Source organism: Camelus bactrianus, chromosome 18, assembly GCF_048773025.1.
Source record: "Camelus bactrianus isolate YW-2024 breed Bactrian camel chromosome 18, ASM4877302v1, whole genome shotgun sequence".
NCBI classification, from domain to species: Eukaryota; Metazoa; Chordata; class Mammalia; order Artiodactyla; family Camelidae; genus Camelus; species Camelus bactrianus.
The window spans coordinates 41,134,525-41,161,509 of NC_133556.1; positions in this window are offsets into that span (position 1 = coordinate 41,134,525).

The following is a 26,985-nucleotide window of genomic DNA, read 5'->3' on the forward strand; positions in this document are numbered from 1 at the left end:
CAGGTGCTGTGCTGTCAGGGAATGGTGGCGGCTCCGATGGCGGGACTGGGGCTGCCCTGTGAAAGCGTGGGGTTTGCGACCATTTCCCGCTGTTGCTGCAGCCATCCCAGCACACTGATCACACTGCGCCCACCTCCCAGGGGCAGCCTGACCTGTAACCTGAGTCACAAGAACCTGGGGATTTAGAGGCCGCCCCCAAGGTCAGGCCGCGGGGAAGATGGGAGCAAACCCAGGGGCTCTCATGGGGCAGCCCCCATTGCATCCGAGGCCCCGCGACCGCACCGCACCCTCCTCCCGGGAGCAGGTCATGGACTGAGGGCCAGTCAGAGATGCTCCGGAGCCGTCCGGTGCCCTCCCACCTCCCGGGGCAGTACCTGCTCTCCTAAACCCGGGTATAAGCGGCGGCAACTACTAATAGCGAACTACTAATAGCGGGGTTACCACTAACCACAGCGGCGGCTGGGACCCGCCTCAGGGTCCTAACGGGACGCGCGGCCGTGACCTCACCTCCGCAACCCTCCCTGTGGGCCTCCTCAGTCGCACAGCCCTGGCGTCACCCGCCGGCTTCGAGCAGCACGCCCCCACCAGCGCCCCCTTAACTGCCCGGCAGCGGCAGCCAAACCAAGGGCAAGCGGCGGCCCAGACCCCAGGCCGTGTTCCTCTTCCAGGAGCTGGTGCAGGAGCAACCGGCTGCAGCCAGCTTCCACGCGTTCTGGGCGGGTTCCGGCGTCCACGCATCTGTCCGTCAGCGCGTGCGCGCCCCTCCTCCTCCTCCCTTCTGCAGCGCAAACTGCTCGGGTGGGTCTCCTGCTTTACCAGACCTGGCCACTGGGGCCGGGAGGAGCCAGGTGGTGCCCCTCCTGCTCGTCCCGCCGGGTCTCCATCCCCAGAGCCTTCACCCCGCCACCGACTGGGTCCTGGCACTGAAATAGAACCACGACTGCCCTGGACCAGGCCACACCCCACCAGCCCCACTTCCCCTGCTCACCTTCCCCTCCCTGTTACTACCCTCCCACCCCTGGCCAGGCCCAGTCTCCCACCAGACCTTAAAGACAGGGCTTCTTCTCCTCACACCGAGGTCTGTGCCCTGACACTCCGTCCTGCTTGGTCCTAACCTATGGCCCCTACACCCTCATGCCTCACCACAGGACCCCCAACATCCTGAAACTATCCCCCTCACCTCTCAGCCATGTCAGTTCCAATCTGAGAGGCCCCACACTCCTCAACCTATAACCCCTCACCATGGGATCCCCTTCACTCTGAGTGCACCCCTACCCTAAGCTCACTCCCTCACCCCTCACCCTGTGGTTGGGGTGGGGAAATCTGAGCTCCAGTAATGATGACTACTGCCACCAGCGGGGGATCCAGCCTAGTGTGCACCTTCATAGTTAATGTCTGAGGCTACAGGGCGAGGCAGGCTGGGCTGAAAGCGGTTCCAATTCCCGCCCTGGCACCCTGATCCCCGCACCCTGTGTCTCATCTGACCCGATGGGTCAGGGTGATCCCAGGCTGCCAGCCAATGGCCTGTGGGCCTCGGGTGGTTGATGGTCCTGATGGTGATCTGGACTCCTAGGGCGGAGGCACTGGGCACGTGGACTTTTGGGGTGGGGGAGTTCAGAGGGTGCACTTGAGCCCAGGGGTAGACAGCAGATGGTGGGCTGTGTGCATGGGGCTGTGTGCGTGGCCTGGCCTCAGCCCAGGTGGGTGCATGTATCTTGTTCATTCACACCAGGCCAGAGGGAAGAGGGACGGGAGCTTTCAAAGCATCAATTTTAGGAAACCAAGGCTGGAGAGAAAAGTAGGAATGTGCACTGTCCAGGCCACCATGGATCCCGCCGTGACGCTGGTCCCTTGCATCAGGGGAGACTGGCAGTTAACTGGCCAATGAGACATCCCCTGCTGTGGTATAGTTTATAGGCAATTGAAGGGATTTTGACAGGTAATTTTAATCCAATAATTGTCACTTTCTCTGCGGGAGATCAGGTCCAAAGTCATGGTGAATCTGGCAGGGACCCTGCCTGAACTGCAGCCTGGGACAGTAGAGGACCCACCCAGGAATCATCCTCTTAGCTCTCACCCAAAGGCACTGTAATAGAGAAGAACAAATCTGACTTCATATTGGATCTTTTCCTTTTCCTTTAACCCTCTGCCGTGTTTTCTAGGCTTAGTCTTGCTAGCTCTGCAACTTTTGTAAAACAGTGTTGCCTTTAGGCTGAAATAAACAGAAGAGCCTATTCTCAAAACTCTGAGCTTTAAAGATATTAAAACTTTTGCACTCCTATAAAGATAACAAGTTGCAGAATAGAAAAAGTTTGTTTTGTTGCAGGTGTTACAGGAACACGGTGATCTGATTCACGTGGACAGCTGCAAAGGATTCAAAGGACAAAGAAATCCGACACCAAGAAGTTTGCAACAACCAACCACAGCCCCTCCCCTATTTACTAGAAAAGGAGCCTGAAGTCTGACTTGGGGAAGATGGTTCTCCAAGATATTAGTCTGCCATTATCTTGGTCTGCAGCTGTCAATGTAGACCAGGTCATAGGGCCTCTGTAAAACCTCTAACAAAGCAAAAGTTATTTTCTATTCTGCAACTTGCTGTCTTTATTTAAGTGCAAAAGTGTTAATATCCTTAAAGACCAAAGACTTGAAAATAGGCTTTCCTGTATATTTCAGGCTAAAGGCAACACTGTTTTACAAAAGGTGCAGAGCTAGTAAGATTAAGCCTACAAAATAGGGCACAGGGTTAAAGCCAAAAGGACAGATCTTCTATGGAGTCAGATATTTTTCTTTTCTATTATAGTATATTCTATTTTTGTTTTAAGTTTACAAGAATAAAGTTTAGCCTTTTCCCATTTTAACTTGTGCAATTTTAAGGAGCATTAAGTGCATTAAAAATTTTGTGAGACCAACACCACTGGTTTAGACAATTGCCTTCCTCAAACTAAAAGCTTGTATACAAAGCGCACCCCACATCCTACCTCCCCCAGCCAATGAGAAGCACTAATCCCCTTTCTCTCTCTGTCTTAACCTATCCTGGATGTTCTCTATCAATGAAATCATATAAAAGGTGGCTTTTTTTTCTCGCTGCCCTCATATCTTAAGTAGGGACGGGTGAATTTTTTGTTTGTTTGTTTTCACGTGAATTAGCATTTTTGTATTTTGAGAGGGAAATCCAGATGGATTAAAAATGAGACGTACCAAATGAAGCCCTTTTGGTAACTCTGTGCATAATCTCGTGGTAGGCACTGCTGTTCTAAGTGTGAAACCAGAGTCAGAAGGGAGATGCTTAGCTCTTCTTGTGGCAAAATAAAACCAAACTAAAGCAGAAAACAAAGGCCAAGAAAGACAGCTGGAAAGAAAAACTACAGCCTGGAAAAAGCTTTCCTCATGACCCAAGGTCGGAGAAAAGCTTCACATCGCTGTGGTGCAAAAACCTCTTGAAGCCCAGTGTTCTGAAAAGAAACAAAACACACACAGGCAGTTCCAACGAGAGGCAGTGCAGGTGGCCAGTGTGTGCTAGAGATGCTCGACCTGTAAGGTGAGCACATAGGCAGATGGACAGACTGCAGAGATAGCATTGGCCACCATCACACTGGCAGGTCTTTAGCCCGGTGACAACCAGCCCTGGTGACAACGTGAGCAGGCAGAGGCCCCAGGAGGTCCCCTGGAGGGAAGAGCAAATGGACGCTCCTCTCCGGCAGAACAAGGTACAGGATACATCAAAGTGCCACAGGAACATCCCTTCCCTAGCAGTGCTGGTCCTTAGAGAAGATTCCACCAAAGTGCTTGCACAATTTTCAAAGATAATTTTTCTTTAGTAACATGAATTCAAAATAATCAATATGTCATCAAGGGATTTTCAGAAGTGACCTGCCCTGGGCCCGAACAATACACACACATAAATACACACATATACACATAAATATATACACACATACATACAGGAAAAGAGACAGACAGACTGAAACACAGAGAAGCAGGGGAGACAGAGAAACAGAGAGACAAGACAGAGAGAGAGGCACTGAGAGACAGAGACAGAGAGAAGGAAAACTGGAGCTGGGAAGGAGTGGAACTCACACACATTTTCACAAGTCAGTCTGCATGTCAGAACCTGGTCTCAAAGTCCATCCACCCTCCAGGGGAGGGTGTGGGGATCACACAAGGGCGTGGGAACTGAAGGCAAAAAGTATGAAACCATTGTGGGGCAGTCCACCACAGAGGCCGAGATCAGACACTGGGCCTGTATGTCAACATGACAGAAAGACATAGGAGGTTGTTTGCCAGAGCTGACGACGTCAGAGTTGTATTTAAATTTAGTCGCACGACTGGGAGCTGGGAAGCAAGCAATAAGGAAAGTGACTTTCTCCAGACCTCAGGGCAGACCCAGGCCTGTGTGGCATCTGCTCTGCGCTCCGCCAGACCTCTGTGGGGTCATTCCTTTGCTAAGTCTGTGCACGAGCTCCCTGTGATGCCAGCCCATGGGGGTGACAGATGCAGTAGGTGTTTCTAGGTCTAGAGACAGGATGGCTTCTCTAGGAAGCAGGGGCCAGAATGATCCCCACTGTGCTGACGGGAGATTGGGGAGACCCTGAGAGGCACGTGGCTTTTCCATGGTGATAGCACTGCTGAGTGGGGGGAGCCAAGTCTGAACCCAGCTTTATCTTCAGAGCTGCAGCACTGGCTGCATCCAGGCCTCCCCAGGGCTATGAGGGGGGCTGAGTTGGTGTCAATGTGTGTGGACATGGCATGGAGTGAGAAATGAGAGATCGGCAGCCCAGAAAGTTCCCTGGGGAGCTACGTGTCAGAAGGAAGCTTGGGTAAGTGGACCCCAGGAAGTGATCTCACTTCCCCTGCAATAGAGCCCAACAGAACTTGGAACTAAAGTCACCAGGCACCCACTCTGTAGAGAAGTCCCTACTCAGCTCACTTGATTGGAGACAGAGTCACGTTCTGCTGCATCCCAATATCCCGAGGCCACAGACCCCGGAAAGCCCACAGCGAGGGGCTTTACCAACGCTGCCAGCGCTGGGTCATGTCTCACCCAAGGCGCCTCTGGACTTTTGGCCAGAGAGACCCAAAGGTAACACACGGAGGCCCAGGGCAGGCCCGCCCAGGCCAGGCCACCACTCAGATCCCACCCAGGTATCCCCACGGCCCCGTCCTGGCTGATGGAGGTGGAGCAGTCACGGTGGGGATGGGTTTCTGCCTCAAGCAAGTGCAGTTCAGAGGCCTGGGGGGCCGGTCACATCCACAGCCCAGGTCAAAGCTGGCTGGCTGGGATGTGGAGAGCCAGGGAAGTGTCCTGTTGCCCAAGGTGGAGCCCATGCATTCTGGGTATGACTTTTCCCTCCTGGGTGTCTGAGCTGAACAAGGTCTCGGTCTGATCTGGCAGCAGAGGGTTGAGTGGACAGAAGCAGGAGTGTTCCTGGCCGGGCAGGGCTCTGAGACTTCCAGGCCGGGTCAGCTGCTGGTCACTGTCATTGCAGAGCCAGATACCACATATTGAACAGCAGCTGATGAATAAGAAAACCAACGCCCCCTCCCCCAAGTGAAGGGCTGATATGCCACTCTTCTGAGGGCCAGCGCAGGATCCAGGTGGGTCTGGATATGGCAGGGTCCCCTACACCGTGGCCCACAAATCAGTGGGGCACGCCTCCGACCCAGAGATCACCCAGGGCTCTCCCCAGGTACCTGCCCGGGCATGACGGGTTGCCCAGCACACCCTGCTCTGACATGGAGCACAGTGCCCACCTCGCTGCAAGTCAGGTGGAGGACCAGGAGCCCCCGAAACAGAGCCCGAAGTTCAGGAAGGCAGAGCTGATGCGTGTGTGTAGGTGAGGGAGGGGCGAGGGCTGGGCCACACAAGGAGGTGTACCCAGAAGCTACTGTTGGGACCAGAGCAAAGAATGGCCTCAGACCACCTGTCTGGAAAAATTCAGTCACAGAACACATCCTGTGGGCACTTTCTGGGTGGGAGCTGTCTGGAAAGCTCTGGGAAGTTTTCTGTCCTTGAAGAGGCACATGGAAAGGGAGGCAGGTGGGTAAATTTTTCCTCTCACACAGCATGAGCTCTTCCACAATACTTAAATCTCTCTCCACATCCAATAGTTACAGAGGAGGCAGGGGCAGGGGAAGATATCAGAGACCAAAAAAAGGATGATCTGGATCCAGCAGGAGACCGCGAGTTCCCTCCTGCAGCTCCTGCAACTCCTCCTGAACCTGCATCTGCAGCTGGACTGCTGGGCAACGGAGAACCAGTTCAGGCATCACCACCAACTGGGGCAGAGCCCCCTCTGCACCCACCCACACCTTCTTCTGCAAAATGTTCTCCAAATTCCCACTATCAGTCCCCTCCCCTTCCCCCTCCCAAACTTGACTTCCCTTCCTCTGGAGATGTTTTTGTTTGGTTTTCTTTAGTTTCTTTTGTTTGTTTCACGTCATTTATGGCAAGCTTTATTTTTCTTTTTAGAGTTTCATTAATAAAATATAGACTTTTCCCCTTTTAAATTGTGCAACTGAGGAGCATTAGAGGCATTCACAATGTTGTGCGACCATCACTACCATCTAGTTTCATACTATTTCTTTCCTCAAAGTGAAACCTTGGATCCAGAGCACGCACTCCCCTCCCTCCTCACCCAGCTCCTGACAACACCAAGTCCTCTTTCTCTGTGAGTGTCTTTACCTCTCCTTGGTGTTCCCTGTCAATGAAACTTTAAAAAAGGTTTCTTTTGTCCCTGCCCACTTGTTTTTAGCTGGGGCTGGGGATTTTTTTTGTTTTCACTTGAAACACCATTTTTATCATTTTAAGGGGATATCCAGGGGGATTAAAGATGTGATGTACAAAATGAAGCCCTTTTAGTAACTCTGTGCATAATCTCAGGGTAGACACTGCTGTTCACCCTGTGACACCACAGCCAGAAGACATAAGGGAGATGATTAGCTCTTCCTGTGGCAAAAACAAAACCAAACAAATCAAAAAAATTAGCAAAAGCCCAGAAAAACTGCTTGAAAGTGAGACCACAACCTGGAAAAAGCATTCCTCATAACCCAAGGTTGGAGAAAGGATTCCCATCCCTGTAGTCCAAAATCCTTTCGAAACGCAGTGTTCTAAACAGAAACAGAACAGACATGGGCAGTTCCAATGAGAGGCAATGCAGGTGGCCAGTGTGTGTTAGAGATGCTTGACCTCTCAGGTGAGAACACAGGCAGAAGGAAACACTGCAGAGAGAGCACCGGTCACCATCACACTGGCGGGTCTTTAGTCAGGTGACAACCAGCCCTGGTGACAATGTAAGCAGGCAGAGGCTCCAGCCGATCCCCTGGAGGGAAGAGAGAAGGGACGCTCCTCTTCAGGAGAACAGGGTGCAGGACGCATCAAAGGGCCACAGATGCAGCTCTTCCCCAGAAGTTCTGATCCTTACAGTTCATCCCACTAAAATCCTTACACACCTATTCAAAGATGCCTTTTCAAGGGTGATCATCACAGCACTGGTTGAAACAGTCTGAATTAAATCAATACTAATGTTGATGAAGAGTGTATGGGGTCCATTTGTTCTGGTTCATGTGGATGAATGAATGCTGTGCAGTTTGAAAAGTGGGTGTCTGGTCTCAACCCAATGTCAAGGGAGGCCTCAGGGTGGAAGTATGCAGACCCACTGTCTGCACCCAGGGTCCCATCTGCATGACCACATATGTGTGAAATCAGTATAGATGTAAACTGATCTGATTGTGAGTGTGCGAGAGACAGAGATGGAGAAAGACATACTGAGAGACACAGAGACTGAGATATAAGAACCAAATCATTCATGACAGTCACCTCTGTGGGTGGGAGTTACAAATCTCTTCTCTTTTAGGCAATATTTCAATTTTTTGTACTGTGTCTATATTACTCTACTAATTCTAAAAGGATTAAAATCCTATCTTAATGTGACCCATTCATTACTCATCTATGGAGTAATTAAAGTACATTAATCCTATTTTTAAAAGAATTTAAAGTCTTCTCAGGACGCAGTTCCATGTCAGCTCCGTGGCAGCAGAGGTTCTCCAGGAGGTCGTGTCTCTTCTGTATCAGCATCCAAAGAGGTGAGGAAGAAGTACCAGACTTGGACACTTAAGACTACAATAGATTAGAGATTCTGTTGAGAGAAACTAAGACCTACATTCACAGAGAATAATCCCATATTCATGGAGCAGAAGGCTTCATTCTACTAAGATGACAATAGTCCACGAATAGATCTAAGGATTCAAAGAATGCCTACCCAAATCCCAGGTGTTGTTTTGCAGGAATTGACAATCAATCTAAAATTCACGTGGTAAATCCAGGGGCTCAGAATACATGAGTGAATCTTGAAAAAGAAAACAAAGTTCTAGGAATGGAAAGTCAGATGGAACCCATGGTTAATACAAAAGCACTTTAAGCTGAAGACACCTGATATTCAATAGATGTAGAAGAAAACTTGTCATGGAAGCCAATTCTCTCCTCTCCCTTTGCCCAATTAAGTTAGGTTGATAAAAAAGCCTTTAACTTTCACCATTTAACATGGTACTTACTTTTCTGGTTGGCTCCTGCTTGTGTAAAAATAAACTGTTTCTCTCGTTCATCTCCTCCTTACTTCTGTGGGCACTTTGGGAGGGACTCTGGATGATGGGGACCTGCTCTTTTCTCACCTTCTTTAGTGACATCTTTTGTCCATGGTGAAGTGCTTAAAACAAAAAGGCTCATTGGTTTTGGGTCAGATTTGGAACATGTATACCTTTGGAGAACCCCTGGAGGTACAAGGGGGTTCAATACTGCTGGGAGAATTTACTTGTCCAAATACCTAACAAGATACTATTTGCATAGTTGTTTTTTTTTTTTTTTAAAGATTCTTACCCTAAAACAAATACCCTATCTAAACCTCTTGGATGATCAAATAGAAAGAAAAAAGAGAATCATGTCTGGCCTAAGAACTCTTCCTTAATAAAATGGAAGGACAGAATCAGATTCAGAGCAAAAAGTAAAATCCATTTATACCATCAACCCTCCCACTCTTTTGTACACTGTCTTCATGTAATCTGCCAGATGGCGCCCTGGAGAAGGCCCTTTGCCCGGAACTCGTGCTCATTTTCAGAGCTCTGCCAAGCATGAGGTTGGTCCCCAGGGCCTGAGAGGGGCTACTTGTGAAATCTTCTCTGCTGAGACCCACCGGACTGAAGGGAACTGTGTGCTCTGAGGGAGAGAGAGCACACCAAGCCTCTGTGGAGGCATCTCTGAGATCATTCCAAAGGCACACAGCTCTAACTCTGGGCATGGAAATTTTTGAGTGGCATCTTAGTTGGAAATCTCCTCCTGGATAGAAAGAAGCAGATTCAAGATGTTGCAATTGGATGGGCAGGTCGGCCTCTCGAATTTGTTGAAGAGAAGGACACGCAATTCACTGCAGAATTAGGAACACCCATCCCTGCTCTGCTGACTTCATCTACAGAGAAACAGAGACGCGGCCCTAGGGGGAATTAAACACCCACCAACCCTTCTTAATGATGTCAACGTCCCCACTTTATTCTCCTTTCAGGTCTCTGCACAAAAACTGTGGCTCAGCCCCAAATATCACATAACCATCACTCTGAACCACTCTGTCTGTGTCCAACTCGAGCATTAAGGCCTGTTACCATTACTGTCAAATCGTGTCCCCCTTTCAGCCCGTCTCTCGCCATCATCCCAGCCCAACCTCGGTGTCTCTCTCCAGGTCAGCAGCACTCTTCCCATTGGCTTCCCATCAGCTTACCTTGCCCTGCTTCCATTGCTTATTCCCCATATATTACCCACAACGGTCTTATTAAATTATGAATCGGATCAAGCTGTTCCACTTTGCAAAATAATCTCGTAATTTTCCATTGTATTCAGAAGGATATCCAGAGTCCCTACCAAGGCCCTGTGTGATCCGGTCCCTCACCCGTCTCTGCAGCCTCAGTTCTCACCGTTCTGCTCCAGCCCATCTTCACCGCCCAGATGGTCCCCACCAGGACAGCTGTGTTTGTAACTCCAAGTCTCGTACTTACACTTCTCCCGGCCTGGGAGGCTTTTCTTGTCTGTTACCTATGTGGCTTATTCTTTTGCTTCATTCAGGACTTTGTTCAAATTATTTTACCCTCAGAGAGGACTTACCTGACCACATTATTTAAAATAGCACGCACATATTTCCTATTCAATCATTTTCTCTCCTAATATGCTTTATGTTTCTTTCTGGCAATTATTAGAACCTGGCAGTACGTCATATATTTATTTGCTTACTGGTTTATTGTCTGTCATTCTTACTAGACCTATATTCATGGAACCACAAATAACTTTTAACCAGTAACTTTCAAAATGCCTTTAAATGAATTCTTTTATAAGATGAGAATTTCAGATGCTTCCACGGGTTGCTTAGGGGAAAAAAGAGAAAGGATTCAGGTTGAACTAGGTTATTAAGGACCTGGGAGTTGGTTATTTATTTTATACATAGTAGTGTGTATCTGTTAATCCCAAACTCCTAATCTAGCAAAAGACCGAGCTGACTACTATTTTTAAAAGACATTTTTTTCTTTTTAAACTTGGGTTCTTTGAGATCTCTTTTCTTATTTGTTATTTTTCTTTTATTGTAAAGACTTTTTCTTATTATATTTTTACATTGAGGTACTGCGAATTGAATCCAGCATGTACTCTACCCCTTCAACTATACCATCCCCTCCAAAGACAATTATTTTTATACTTTGACAATACCATATTGAATTAAGATTTTTTGTTCCATTTTCCCTTCATAGAGTTTATAACTGAGGGAGAGAGTCAGAGGAAGCCCTGGGCCATCCTTTCCTTCTCAGCGGGTCACTACACAGCAGAGGAGCTTGGCTGTTTCCAGGCCCAGCTCACCTTTCTGCTCTGAGGGCCTACTCAGGCCACTTCTCTAAACAGCGGCATGTTAGAAGCAGCAGAAAGCCAACTAGCGAGCAACAATGACAAAACTGACCCACCTGCAGTTGGACATCATCTGATCTGAAATGACCCTCTTAAAGCTCTTCTTCCTATTAGTGGATGGTTTTCAAAAATATTCCCAAGGAAATGAATCTCACTCTATTTTTCTGGATTTCTTGGGACTTCTATGACTTTAATTGCAGGCTTGATTTTCTGCAGAACATCTGTAGGGAAGCCAGGCAGAACATGTGATCAGACCCTGAAGGTCACGGCTGAGGCCTCCGGTCTAAACATCCTTGTTGTGCAGAGCGTACGTTCATGGGACCATTTTCATTACTGCTGTAATTAGTTCTCATCCAAGTGTCCCACCTAAAATGTTTCTAGATAGAAGGTGGTCTGATGCAGGTGAGCAGTGGGGATGTGGGATGCAGATGGCAGACAGACTGGAAGGAGAGAAGTGAAATGTTTTTCAGGCTTCAGTTTGGAAGATTTCTGATTTTTATATGAACATTAAATTTGGTCAGGCTGAAGCACCGTTTGCTCTAAGACGGGGTGATGTACACGTGTCCCTACAACTTCTAAAAAATATGTTGAAGCTGGACGTGACAGCCTAGGGGACAGACAGGTTAGAGTGGCACCTCCGTTCCAGGCTGCCTATGATCTTGGGCTCACAAAGAGGAAAAGTATACACATATTTTTCCTGTGTAGTTCTATGTGAAATTATTTTGACCCTTGCCGGATGGTGTAAGATCAGACATCATGTAGTCTTTCTTACATCGCAAAGACAATTCTTGATGAGTCAGCAGACTATTTCCGATGGCCCGGGGTCTGTGCCAGACATTAGCTGTCTAGACAAATACCACACAGCCCCCCATCCCTCAAGGAGATCACAGTGTGTCGTGGAAGAGTCAAATTTAAATAGGTTTTCAAAACAATGTGGTAAGAGTCACTTGGCATCATATATACTATATGTTCAGAGGGGCTCTTGCACTGCCTGGGGCAGGGTTCTAGAAGGTAGGGAAGGTGTCAGAGAGGAAATGCTTTCTGCACTGACATCTGAAGGATTCCAGCAAATCTGTAGACCAGGAGAGTGCGTGGTGGGGACGGGATTCTCAGCAGCTTGCGTGTCTCGTGCAGAGGTCTGGTCGTGTCTAACAGCACTTTGCAATTAGGGAAGGAAGGTCAGTGAGGCTAGAGGCTGTGAGGAACTAACGGAAGCTGAGGCTGAAAAAAGCAGCAACTAGGTTATGAGAAGGTGTGACGTTAAATCAGGGAGCGTGGACTTCCTCACATACGCAGCGGGGAATTCTTTGGCTTTTTAAGGAAGAGAGTGACACAAATTTGTCATTAAAAGTGAGCAAAGTGGATTGTTCACTCTAAAGAACAGCACTGGGCAGACTAGCAAGGGGTGGGAATTAATGCAGTGGGGAGCGAGGAGCAGGGACTTAGTTGGGGGACATTAAGGAATAGAATTGTAGTACTGACGGGGGTGAGGGAGAGGAAAAGTAAAGGAAAACTCCCAGATGTATGGCACGGAAAACAGAAGGGATAGTGATGCGGTTGTTTGAAAAAGTAAACCTAGGTCTGAGCGAGTGTAAATCCAAACATACAGAGCTTGAGATTTTTATGGGCTAATAAAATGGGAATGTCTAGTTGTCAATTATACGTATATTTCTGGGACTGAACTGAGATGCCCATGCTGGAAAAGATTTGACAGTTAATCAGTGGACAGAGAGCAGTTGAAGCCACGGGAATAAATGCCACCCACTGACAGTTTAACAAAGGAAAGGGAAGCAGGGCACTTCTGGTTCAGAAAATATGGCAGACCAGAAACTTGAAGACCCACTCACTAAAGACACATAAAAAAGTAGGGCAAAATGCCGCCAATCTTTTCTTGTTTTTTTACAGGCAAGTTTATTGTCGTATGATTCCTGTACAGTAAAATACACATATTTCACATGTTCTATTTGATGAATTTGATAAATGTCTACACCCAGAAAACCATCACCACGATCAAGATAGCTAACATTTCCATCACTTCCCAAGAGGGGCACTTTTTGAATCCCCATATTTATCCCTTCCCATCCCCTTCTCTCCCTGGGAACCGTAAGTTTGTTTCTCTAGGTCTGTGGGTCTGTTTCTCTTTTGTAGTTAAATTCATTTGTGTCTTTTTTTTAGATTCCACATATAAGTGAAATCATATGGCATTTTTCTCTTTTTCTGGCTTACTTCACTTAGAATGACTATCTCTACGTCCATCTATGTTACTGCAAATGACATTGTTTTGTTTTTTTCATGGCTGAGTAGTATTCCATTGTATAAGTATACTACTACTGCTTTATCCAGTCAGCTGCTGATGGACATTTGTGTTGTTGCCATGTCCTGGCTATTATAAATAGTGCTGCTGTGAGCATTGAGGTGCATGTGACTTTTTGAATTAGAGTTTTCTTCTGACATATGTCCAGGAGTGGGAAGGCTGGATCATGAGTTAAGTCCATTTTCAGTTTTTAAAGGAACATCCACACTGTCTTCTCTAGTAACAATGCAGCCCATTTTGTGAAAGCAGAGCCATTCTCAGAAAGTAACAGGTATTTCTAGGGGCTGGACATGAAGTGCAGTGAGTGTGGCCTGTTCAAGAATCAGAGGGCAGTCTGCCAGGGCTGGAGGAGAGTGACAAGGGAAGTGTGGTACAGGTAGGATTCAGACCACATGGGGACCTGACAGGCTGGGATAAGGAGCCTGGGCCTCCAGTCATTCCTTGGTAACCATGGGGCACTGTTTCCAGGACTCCCCCCAGACGTCAACATCCATGGATGCTGACACCTCTTGTATAAAATGACATAGGACTTGCATGGGACTCATGTACATCCTCCCATCTACTTTTTCAATATATATACAAACTTTTTTTATTGAGATATAGTCATTTTACAACATTGTATCAAATTCCAGCATACAGCAGAAGTTTTCAGTTATACATGAATATACACGTATATTTGTTGTCACTTTCTCTTTTGCTGTGTCCTCCTGTGTACTTTAAATTATCTCTAGGTTACTTCTGGTATCTAATACAACATGAATGCTATGTAAGTAGTTGCCAGTGTATGGCAAATTCAAGTGTTGCTTTTTGAAACTTTGTGTTTTTTCCCGAGTATTTTCAATCCACAGTTAGTTGAATCTGCTGGATAGGGAGCCCCTAGATACGGAGAAACCCCAAGCTCCTCCTTCCCACCTCCTAAATTTCCACTGCAAGCACTGAAGGGGTCCAAACATAGAAGAGCGATATCTACCTACTGGAAACCCTGAGGAATTCCGTCAGCGTATGTAGCGCAGGAGAGAAGGCTTAGGGCCAACTAGTGGGAAAGGAGGGCCTGCCTGGAGAGGAAGGAGGAAGGACCGCAGCGGAAGCCATCTCGTACTCTTACTGGAACTAGCTGATAGCAGTGAGGGACGCCGAGGAACTGGGGACACGGGGCATGGGGGCGATCTTGGCCGCCAGGTGCAGGGTTCACATAGCTGGGACCCAGTTTGCAAGATCAAAATAACAAGGAGGGAGAGGGGCTGCCTCAGCCCCGGGATCCTGACAACGGCCACAGTGCCGTGACCCCAGCTAATGCGGCTCCCCTAGTAAGCCAGAAAAAGGAAACTCTGTGCCAAGATATTGCAGATTCCACCGCAGCCACACGGATAACTAGATCTCTAAGCTGACAAAATGTAACCACCAGAAACAGGAATCTTTCCTTTTCTCTTCCTTTGGACCTTTGGACAGGGAGTCACACATCTTTAACAGGAACCACCTTTAAACCGATAGAGAGCTCACTTTTTCAGGAATAAGCATGGAGAAAAAGAGTGGGGTGATGGTTTAAAGCGGAAGTCAAAGTGGAAGCCCATCTGATAAATGGTAAAAACATGCTTCTTAATGAATTCGAGTTATGGCAAAAAGAAGGAGGTAGGTTAAGGAAATCTCTATTAATATCCATTCAGCATACAAGACTATCCAGCCATAAAAAGACAGCACCTTAAATTAAGAATTTTTTTTTTTTTTTTGGTGATGGAAGACAATGCCTTAATTTAAAATAAGGTTTGGGCTATGAACAACACACAGAGTTGTTGATGAGGAGAACATAAATCTGCATATAGATATGTAAGTTTTCCAAGTCAACCGCTTGAAAAAAATTAGTCAATCATGTGTCCAGTTGATTGGGAAATCCCGATAAGTAAATAACTCAAAAGTGGGAAACACATGGAATTAAATAGTGGTAGTGAGCAATGAAATCCAAGATGTTTATACCTATATTTTCTTTGTTAATGTAACAAACTTAAAGCAACTGTCTAAAAAGTAACTGGAGCACACAAACACACACACGCACACACACACACACACACAGTTTGGAACAGCAGAGAGGTAAAATATGCTAAATTTTTCATTATTGAGGAACAGGATCTAATAGATTATTTCATTTTTAAGACTCTTATAGGAATACTGATCCAATTGCATATAAAGTTACGAACTTAGAGATGATTATTAAAAATTTAGAGAGAATTTTCATTAAGAGGTAATATAGCTTCCAAATCACTGAAGAGAAAATTAACAATAAAAAAATTAATTAATCCAGGTAATATGGAGTAACACTGACCATAATTACCACCCTACAATAAACCACAAAATGGATAAAATATATGAAGCAATGATTTTTAAGACACGTGGAAACGATCATCCACTAGGACCTTGTCCTGCCACCTCTATGCCAAGGCTGCTAGGCCTCCTACTGCCATCACCAAGGATGCCCACGAGGAAGCATCATTTCCTTCCTCTGCTCCTACTGCAGAGCCAGTCCTGAGCAGTCCTTTTCCAGGTTTTGGCAGGCAGCTCCCAGAAGTGCTCTCATAGGCCTTGGTCCCTTTTAGCCACCAGCAAAGGGATCAAGGATTATCAGTGAGCGTCCTTCCTCATCCAAGACCTAGGAACCTATCTGACTTCTGAGCAGCCCTTCACTCTTGTCTGCTGTCTGGTACTCTCCGCCCAGCTTCCCGAATCCCCGGCTTGGGCAGCCTGCACGCTGGCCACAGCCCATCAGAATCTGTTCCCCCGCCAAGAGGCCACGCGTGATCGTGAGCAGGGCTCCAGGCCTCTGGAACAGCGCGGCTTGGACTGCGTCCTGGTCCTGGGCTCGCTAGCTCCATGTCCTTGGTTGAGTCAGTTAACATCTCTAAGCTACAGTTTCCTCATCAGTGAAATGAAGACATAATCAATATGAAAAAAAAAATCAGAATCTGAGGGGGACTAAATTTCTGGTGATTGAAGATTATTTTAATTTTGAATTATACAGCAAAGGACATCATACAATTTTTACTACTTCATAATTCTAAAGGACAGCTTCTACTATTAAAACTAATACATGCACGTACACACAAACACACTTGCAGACACACTGGCTCTGCTCCACATACATCCCCACGGGCACACACACATGGAGTCATGTAACACACACACACTCATAACATACACACAACCACACACGTTCTCAGGGGCACACACATACATAACATACAGAACCATATACATCCCCAGGCATGCGCATGCACACACACACATACACAGTCATGTACCACACACGTCCCCAGGTGCGTGCATGCATACACACACGTCTTACACACTTTGGCGTTATTCTAAATCAATTTAAAATTGAGGGTCACAGTGTCCATTGTTTTATCCACTCAGAAGATCCTGACTTTGGAGCGTGAAGCAGGAACCCCTCCTCTCTGGAGATGGTCTTTACCACTTACAGTCTCAGTAGAGCCAACATAACTGCTCTGGACCTTTGGAAGTGCAGGGCCAGAGCATACCTGGGAGCTCACATCCTATACATGTAAACATGTTAAGTGCAGTAGGGTCTAAACTCCTGCCTTTACAAATATACATTCATTATAAGGGGGAAGGCCAGGTTCAAATTTAGAATTCCCAGACACAGGGGAGTCCGGCAAAGAAAGTGAGCGTGTGGGGAGAGCTGATTCCCAGTCTCTGATCACTAGCCTGACCGTTTTCTTCCCAATGCTGGGTCCATCCCTTGCCACAAGGGGCCTTGGATGTGCACAGGGGGACACACAGACCTCATGTCCGGGCTCTGCTCATACCCTCCATGCAAACAGCTATGCTTTGGCCTCTCTGTGAGTCCTAGGAATCTGAACTCCGGGGAGAGCTGATGCAGGCACTAGAAATGGGTCAGGGGCTGCTGAGACAGGGCATTTGGGGTCCTGGGTTTCTAGAGCACGGGGCGGAGCCAATGACCGTGTCCCCTTGGCCCTGCTGACCCCACCCCATGGAGGGCGTGGCCAGAGGAAGTGTCAGGGCCAGAGGGACCCTCTGTAGTGCAGGACCCAGGGCAGAGGGCCCCCTTGCCGGGGTCTAATGGGCAGAAGCCCCAAGGAAAGTTCTGAGGAGGCTGTAAGGTATCTTCATTCCCATTAATTAAAAAAATAAAAGCATACCACAGGCGTGGGTGGAAAGGGTTTTGTTACAAGGGAAGGCACTTGACAAGGTCTGGCCATAGAGGGCTGGTAGGTTTGCCAGGTTGAGGAACCAAGATGCCGTTAGTCTCCACTGGGTCTAAACACCTCCTGAATTCCTCCGGGTGACACTGAAATGCAGTGAGACACGGAAACCTCTTAAGTTATTAAAATCTTCATGGTGAGCCATTCAACTCTCTCCTCATTCTTGGCTATGAAAGCACGATAAACACAGGCCAGAAACGCATCAGCCTGTTGGTTGGTTCACTATCCTCCTGGTTCTCCCTATTGTAGGAGCTTTTATCACATCACCCAGGGCTGACCCGGCTCAGGATTATAGCTGATTTTCAGCACGTGGCATCACTTGCTGGTGACACGAATCAGGCAAGTTAGCCACCTCCAAAACTCTGAGGCTCCTCCTGGGAGGAGCCTGCAGACCCCCAGTCTAGCCTCTGCACCACAATGCTCCTTAGTGCCACTCCCATCTTGCTGCCCTGGCCTCTAGCTCTGACCAGAACCTCGCTGGATTGTTGATAAATGTCACCCATATACCACGTCTAAGCTTGGGGTCCAGAAGTGACCATGGTTCTTATTTACTTCCCATCGATTGATTGATCTTTGTGTAATCGTGTTGGCAGGAAGGCCATTACCACCCTCTTGAGGCCTCCTCGAGCCGCCTCTGTGTATAACTGTCCTAGAACTCCAGGGGATCGGGTCTGAATCCTGGAACTCAGACAAGATGGCACCTGGAGAGACAGGAATCCACTCCTGCCGTGGCTTCTGCTGAGGCTCGGTGTGGCCATAAAAACGGATCCCACAAGCCCTGACGTCACTTGACTCGCTGCAGGGATGCTCCCACACTGCCCCGTTCCCCCCAGAGACTAAGGGTTTTCTGCTTGTTCCCGAAGGCCCCAGCCCCATGGGGGCACCGGGTCCAGTGGAGTATCCTGCCTGGTTCCCCGCCAGCCCTTAGGGCCTTGGTGGGGACTGGAACATCAAGTACCCTCCCCTTAGGGACCCGTTTGTCCTTTCCAGCCAACAGACCTAGGTCTTAAGCACTTTAACTCACCTGAGGGTGTTTTCCTCACTTCAGGGGCAGTGAGGACTGGGTTTCTTCACACTCCAAGAGCCCCCGGTCTGGATGCAGACAGTCTGGCTCTCCCCCCAGTCCTGCAGTTCCCGGCCACACCTGCTGCTGGTCACAGTCTGTGCTGTGTTCTCTTCCAGGACAAGAGATGCACTCTGCCCCCAACCCCGCCCACACCAGCGGTGGCAGAGGCGGCGGACAGGCAGGTGAGCAGGGGCCTGAGACCATCTCCGAAAATCAGTGCCTCAGAGGCCGCTGGTGACTAGAGGGGCCACGGGGCAGAAGGCAGCATGGGATGGGAGGAAGAGGAAGGATCAGGACAAGGAGATGAAAGGGGGAACAGATAGCACTGTGAGGACCTCGGCCATGAAAGGGAAGAAAAAAGATAGTGACAGCTGAAGCGGTGTTGGCGTTAAAAGCTGCGGGCTTTTTCATTTAATTTTATTAATTAAAATTACATACAGTGGCATATTTTTATTTGATTAAAGATTAGGTGCCATGTCATATAACAGGATACAGTATGTTATTATTTATTAAATAATACATAATAGTAGATATACTACCATAATATGTTCTGTTTATTTATTATCAGATAGTATATAATATGTATGTAGGTATTTATATACATAATATATAATTCATGCATCTATATAATATATAATACATAACAATTTAGGATTATGATTAATATATTTTATAACAAGATTACATAACAATAATGATGTAATATTACCCATTGTATGCCTTGGTTCATGACACAATCTCACCTTAGGTGCCTTTGAGAAGTATTTATGTATTAAAATTAATATTATAAGAAACAGTTGTTAACCTATCACCCAGCATCAGAACAGGACTATTGACAGTGACATACTGTGTCCTAACCTGCACTTGGGCTCTTCTCACAGGAAGTAACCAGCATCCTGAATCCTGGCTTACCCTTGCCTTGTGTTACTTTCACACACACAACACTTAAGATCAGTTAAAACAAATGAACTGCAGGTACATGCAGCGAAGTGGATGAATCACACACTCTATGTTAAATTGAAACAATAAGCCCTAGAAGGTAGGCGATAGTGTGCTATGCTTTTAACTGTGTATATATATGTCAACTAAACTCACTGAATTAAGAACTACAGCTAGAGTCCAGGTGGGACAGGGACAGATAAAAGGTGAGGTGAGCAGATTTGCTGCAGGTGAGCGAGTTCCTTTCCAGTAACATGTCATTCTCTCTGAAGCAGGAGGCAAGGCCATCTGCTGGGAGTCAGGGAAGAGACAGAGGGAAGCTTCGAGGTGTGCAGAGAGCAGAGAATGTTGACACCACTGAGTGATAAGTGGGGAAATGTGCTCACTAGAGAAACCCTGGAGGATTGCCTGGCAGTGGCAACATGGTGGGCATTGATTTGTAGTCTTAGAAACCTGTGCTGGGAGAGCCTGCTGCCTGCAGGCTCAGAACAAATAGAGCTGGGTGAACCGAGATGGAAGTCGGCCTGGTGAGGAACTGAAAAGGTCAAGGCTCAAGGGGGTTTTGTTTGTCATAAAGTGAGTGCTGACTGTGGATGCAGAGCTGGAAGGTGGGGAAGTGGAAGTAAGAGGAACGTGGACAGGCAGGAAAGCAGAGGAGTCAGTGCATGATGCCCCAGTGAGGGTGAAGGAGGGCCAGGGAGGCTGGTGGAGAAGAAGCTGGACGGCTAGAGGTGGGCACTTAAAGAAGAGAGGCTGGACCTGGGGTGGAGACACACCCGGGTATGAGCCCGGGGGTAGGGTGAATGGGGGGTGGCTGGCTCAGGCTGAAGGAGAAGAAGACCCTAAAATGACCACACTGGGTGGAGGAGGGAGAATGAAATTTGACGTCTTGATGGTAGGAGGCGAGGCAATACAGAGCTGGTGGTCCAGGTGCTCCTGACTGAGGCAGATGAGCAGAGAGGCCAGGGTGGCAGGCACTGCTAGGAATGGACCTGGGTTTTCCAGGAGCTCCCAGGAGAGTAGGAGCAATCATCTGAAGGGGGAAAGTGAGCACAAGGAGACAAACCCAGGCTCCTTATCAAACGGGGGGTGTGAGGGGGCAAAGTGTCAACTCCAGAGATGGTGGCCCAGAAGCAGGGACCACGGGTGAAGTGAGGGGACACTCAGAGAAGAGAGGCAGAAGAGTCTTCTGGGTGTAGGGGAAAGAGAGGCCCCAGGACAAAGGAGCACAGGGGCACAGTGATGAGGATGGACTGGCTCTATGGTGACACTGCAGGGCTGGCTGGATCTTTGTCCTGAGGGCTTAATTTGGGGGGGGCTGCTGGCCTCACGAGGACACCCCTCTCAGCAGCCTGGACAGACGCTCCCGTTCCTGAGAGCTGTGTGGCCAACACTGTTCTCGGAGGGGCTCTGCCTCCATCTTCTATCAGACTTTCCTGCCCAGCCCCCAACCGCCAGCGAGGGAACCTGGGCCTTGCAGCTGTTTCCCGTGGAGGGAGACAGGCTCCTTGGAGAAGCAGGCTGATCTTACTTTTCTCCGTAACCCAGGTCCTAGCAAAGCGCCAGGGTGGCCCATTCAGAGGCTCAGATACTTAATAAATTAACTTAAAGCAGTAGAATAGCAGAGCTGGAGGAAGTGACCACTGAGCTCACAGAATTCACTGCCCACACCCCCATTCTACAGATGAGGAAACAGAGACCAAGCGGTGAAGCAGCCTTGGCCAAGGTCACGCTGCTCCTTAATGCTGGCCTGTGTCGGGCATGCCAAGTGATGAGCTGCAGTGAAAGGCATGAGAGGGGGCTCTGGGGCCAGACAGCTTGGGTTCAAGTCCCAGGTCTGCCATTTACTAGCTGTGTGATTAATGACTGTCCTTCCTGTAAAGTGCCACCTCATTGGGTTGTCGTGAACACAGAGTTCCTGGAACAGCAGGACAGAGTTCTGTAAGGGTTTGCTGTTGCTTTGTTTACTATTATTATCACCAAGTGAACCCTGAAATGAAGAACAAAGACAGCAAGAATTTTTATTTTAAAGGATTTTAAAATCCGATGATGAATGTTTGATTTAGTCTATTCAAGTCTGCATTTGACCCTTATTAACAACTACACAATGGATGACTTTTGAGGAAATGTTGCTTCATGTCTTTAATTCTCACTAACGACACAGGCTATTCAACAGGAAGCAGCTTTTTTTTCCAGGAAGAGGGACAAAATGTTAACAATATCTCGGTACCTCTCGGTCCCCAGTGAATTGGTTGTGACCTGTCAACCCAACTCTGGGGAACTGCCAGCTCCTCCTGGGCTTGCTGCACTGCCCCGCGGCCTCCAGGGGGCGCTTTACGCCCACACGAATCCAGTCTCTTGGTTCATATCTTTGCTTCAGATCCCTCAAGGACTGCCCATGCCCCAGGGCCCCATCTGCCCCGCCAGCCTCGCCTGCTGGACTCCAGGACACCATCCTGGGTCTCAACCATCCTCTCCTCCTATGCCCGCCCCACTACTCTTCACTTTGTCCTTCAAATGTGGGCTCCTGTGGCTCTCCACCCAGCAGGGGTCTCCCCGTCCTCCACCTCGGGTAACTGCATCGTCCTGCACGGTGCGGTGCGTAGCAAACCCATGTGGAGTCAGGAAGAATACAGAACAACAGGTGCTCAGAGGGGCTGCCTTTCCCACTGCAGGGGCCCTGGAGAGCTTTCTCCCGGCTGGTTATTCACAGGCGCTGAAGCTATAGAATCTTGATCTCACCAATTTAAAGGGCATCATCACTAATTACAAAAGCAATCATTTTTTCAGTAGCAAAAGGACAAAAGACTTTGTGCCCCGCACCTCCAACTTTCTTCCTCCGCCTTCAGAGGTGATTCTCACTCTCTGGGCAAGGGTAGAAAGCAACACACAGAATATTATTTTTCAATGTTTTCTTTCCCACTCTGAAGATTGCTTTCCCAGAACCGATGAAGGCAAGGATGGTTTGGCTTCCCTGCACTGAGGATTCAGAGACGCAGGGGGGGAGGGGGTTGGGGAGATAATTCAGCATTATTGAACCAAACAGAGACATTAAAAGTTTCTATTCTTAACAGAAAGGAAGCAGGATGCTATACAAACGGGAAACCATAGTTGGAAATGCAATAACGAGTTACAAGACAATAAACATGAAGATGGAAAAAAGAAAAAGTACATCAAAATACAAAAAGTTGGAAATGGGAGACGGTAGCATGAAAAGATAGATTTTTTCTCTTTCTTTCTTTTTTTTTCTCATTATTCTTAGGATGTGTTGGAGCCTACGTGATTATCAGTCTAAAGGAAATAGATATAGTAATGGGTTGATATACTTGAAAAAAAGATAACCACAAATCGAAAGCATACAATAGAGTAGCAAAAAAAAAAAAAAAAAAAGAAACAAGCTCAAAATTGCTTAAAGACTTAAACATTAGACAAGACGCTATAAATCTCTCAGAAGAAAACGTAGGCAAAATATTATTTGATATATATCTCAGCAATGTTTTCCTAGGGCAATACACCCAAGCAACAGAAATAAAATACAAAATAAACAAATGGGACCTAATTACACTTATCAGCTTTTTCACAGCAACAGAAACCATAAGCAAAACAAAAAGACAACCTATGGAATGGGAGAAAATTTTTGCAAAAGATGAGACTGAACATGGCTTAAATTCTAGACTATATAAATAGTTCATACAACTTAATAAGAAAAATAAATAAACAACCCAATCCAAAAATGGGCAGAACAACTAAACAAGCAATTCTCCAATGAAGATATACAAATGGCCAATAGGAATATGAAAAAAAGTTTCAATATTGCTAATTATCAGAGAAATGCAAATCAAAACTACAATAAGTTATCATCTCACACTAGTCAGAATGGCCACCATTCAAACATCCACAAACCACAAATGCTGGAGAGGCTGTGGAGAAAAGGGAACCCTCCTACATTGTTGGTGGGAATGTAGTTTGGTGCAGCCACTGTGGAAAACAGTATGGTGAGTCCTCAAAAGACTAAAAAAGACTTATCATTTGATCCAGCAATCCCATTCCTGGGCATATATCCAGAGGGAGCCTTAATTCCAAAAGATACCTGCACCCCAATGTTCACAGCAGCATTGCTTACAATGGCCAAGACATAGAAGCAAACTAAACACCTACAGACAGATGACTGGATAAAGATGTAGAATTTAGATATAGAAGAATATTACTCAGTCATAACAAAGAAGGAAATAATGCCATTTACATCAACATGGATGGACCTGGAGATTATCACACTAAAGTGAAATAACTCAGACAGAGAAAGACAAGTATCATATGATATCACTTGTATGTGGAATTTTTAAAAATGATACAAATGAACTTATTTACAAAACAAAAACACACTCACAGACTTAGAAAACTAACTTAGGACTTTGGGATAAACAATTACAAACTACTATATGTAAAATAGACAAACAACAAAGATTCACTGCAGAACACAGGGGAAAATATTCAGTATCTTGCAACCTTTAATGGAAAAGAACCTGAAAAAGAATATACTATGTATATGTACAACTGAATCACTATGCTGTATACCTGAAACTAACAAAACAGCTGTATATCTGAAACTAACAAAACATTGTAAATCAACCACATTTCAATTAAATAAAAAGATAAGCTCTAAATACCTTTATTCAAAGAAAATCTTCAACTCTTACCTCTTACGGAAAGTAAAATGGGAAGCTTGAGCAGGACCAAATTATACTGAATGAGAGGTTACATACCTTCTCCAGCACGTGGCCCATGCTACACACACATCTTGTTTTCCTTCAGGTAAGAATGGCCCTTACTGCCCAGGGAGCGAGTCCTCCTTAGACAAGGCCTGTGTGGCAGTGGCCTTCTTGTCACCGCTCCATCTCACCAGGAGGCCAGGATTTTCAGAGCAGAGGGAACACAGATCTCATACACTTCAGATCTATTTCCTGAGAAAAACTATGGAAAGACCAAATTCACCTGCAGTGCGGGAAACATGAGCAGGACCCCTTAGCAGACCGACAAGCCCGAAGCAAAATGGCCCGATGTTCACATCGGAACCAGAACAACAACCGTCTGGCCCCAGTTAAACGATCACCATCTCACCTGCAATGAACGGTTCGTACTCAGTGTCAGGGATGTTTCTGTTGAGACTTGAGAGATCAAAAAAGTCAGACCAGGGAATCCGGACCTGGTGGATGTCCAGGCTCTGCCAATGGTAGAGGCGGCCCCAAGGGGGTATCACCAGCACCGATTCCTCCATTTTCAGCAGGGTCTTCAGGAGGAAGGCGATGTGGATACAGACGCTTCTACGGAGGCTGAAGCCCTCTGGAGGGTTGACGTCACACAGAATGTACCTGGCAGGGAGCAAAGGAGAGCGGGTCTTCAGGGCCAAGCCTCTGCACAGGAATCCCGGCTTAGATAGAACAGATACAATGGGAATCCCTGCACAGCACATGGCCTAGACTCAAGACACGTTCACCAGCTTCTGGTTTGTACAGTGGAGGCACTGCCCACCCGTCTCCATGTGGCCAATTACTTCGAGTCCGGGAGCACATGCAGAAGACATCTTGGCATCTGTCTAACAACTCTAAGTACCTGACTAGTACCTGAGCACACGTTCTCCAGGGGCTCTCAAGCTTCTTGGCCTACAGACCCCTGTACACTCTTAATTACTGAGGACTCCAAAAGGCTGCTGTTTATGTGGGTTAAATCTATCAATAATTCCTGTGTTAGAACTTAAATAAGAACTTTAAAAAATGCTTATGATTTCACTTAAAAATAATAACAACCTACTACATGTTACCATTAATACTCAAGCAAAAAATAAGTATATTTTTCTAAACAAAAATCATTAATGAGAAGAAGAGCAGTGATTTTAATTTCTGCAAAACTCTTTTGGACTGGTGAGTTCTGAATTCTATCTGCCTCTAAATTCCCTGTTTTGTGATATCACAGACCAGGTTTTCCCTGGAAATCCCCACAGGAAACTCGGGAGTGCAAGAGTGTGCAAAAGGCAGGTGACATACCGGCGTTTCTACGAAAATAGTCTTGCATCTCAGGGGCCTCAGACACACTTTGATAACTGCTGCCCTACCCTAGGCGAGACTCTCCTACACAAGAGCCAGGCAAGGGTCCTGGCTTCTTTAATGAGTTACCGCAGCCACACTCCTCCCTTCTCTGTGTTAATGTTCCCACAACCTCCATTACCGCAGATGAGGATGTAATCCTCAACTGGGGCCTCTAATCCCAGAAAACTGCCAACTTTGAGAGGGAAGGCCCATCTACCATCCCTACACCCCGCACAGTCTATTTTGAGTCAAGCCCTAGATAACTGCTAATCGGCAATGACCCTTGTCTTATTCCTGAGGTTTACCGAAGGAGCCAACATCTGGATGGAACTGAAATTTCCCTGCAGATAAACAAGGCTGATAAACCACCCCATTCCAACATCTGATTCTGGGGCTCTTCAAAACCCGGATAAGGCCCCGCTTCATAAAAGACAGGTCCTCCGCCTGCCCTTCCCGGGGGTTCTGGGAGGCCGCGGCCAAGCAGGGCTACCCGGACTCGCGGTCCCAGCCCCAGTGCCCGAGGGGGAGGAAAGCCCGAGGCTGTGCCCAAGCCCTGCCCCGCCCCGCCCCAACACGCTCCCCGGCAACACAGCCCTCCCCGGCCACCGCCCCAACCCCGATCCCAACCCGGTTCATGTCCGCAGGCCCCGCCAACGGCGCGGCCGTACGTTTACCGTCTGTGGAACGCCTCCCCAGACAGGATGTCGGCCGCCGACTGACCAGGCCAGAACTAGTCGCCCAGGCGAGCAAGCCTCCAGCCCCAGCAGCAAGCACCGCCATGGTCCCGGGTAGCTGCACACTTCCGGAGCCCGCTGCCCGCCCCAGAAGCTCACACCGGCCCGCGCAGAGCGCGGCGCATGTAGCCATGGCAACGCCGCGGGGCCCTCCTCTAGCGCTTGCGTCTGTGTCCTCCCGAGGCTAGACGTGAGAGGGCAGAAATTGCGGAGCCAATGGGAGCCAGGGCTCGGCCAGGACGGGGGTGGGGGGAGGCTTATGGGGCAGCTGGGCGGGGCCGGGGCGGGCGGTGCCGAGCAGACGTCCTCACCTGCAGATGGCGCCGGCCGGATGCTGGGGCGGTGCTGCCACCAGTGGGCGGGGCTGCGGGGCGGTGGGGCAGCGGGGCGGGGGCACCCTCACCTGTCCGTGTGTGTGGCTCAGCCTGGGCTCCGCGGCCTCCCCTTGCACCGGACGTGGACCCAGGCTGCCGTTGGGCAAGATAGAGGACTGAGCCAAGGCACAAACGGCTGGCCAGTTAGGGCACCTGAAGTGCAGATCCGCCAGGCCCGCTGCCGTCCTGGAATACGCGCTGCTGGGCAGTTTCCAAGGAGACGGGATCTGTCCTAAGAGGGGAGATAGGGCAGGGGTGCCAGATGCCGGGTTAGGTGCGGTCTTACAGGCGAGCCACGGTGAGAGGGTTTAGA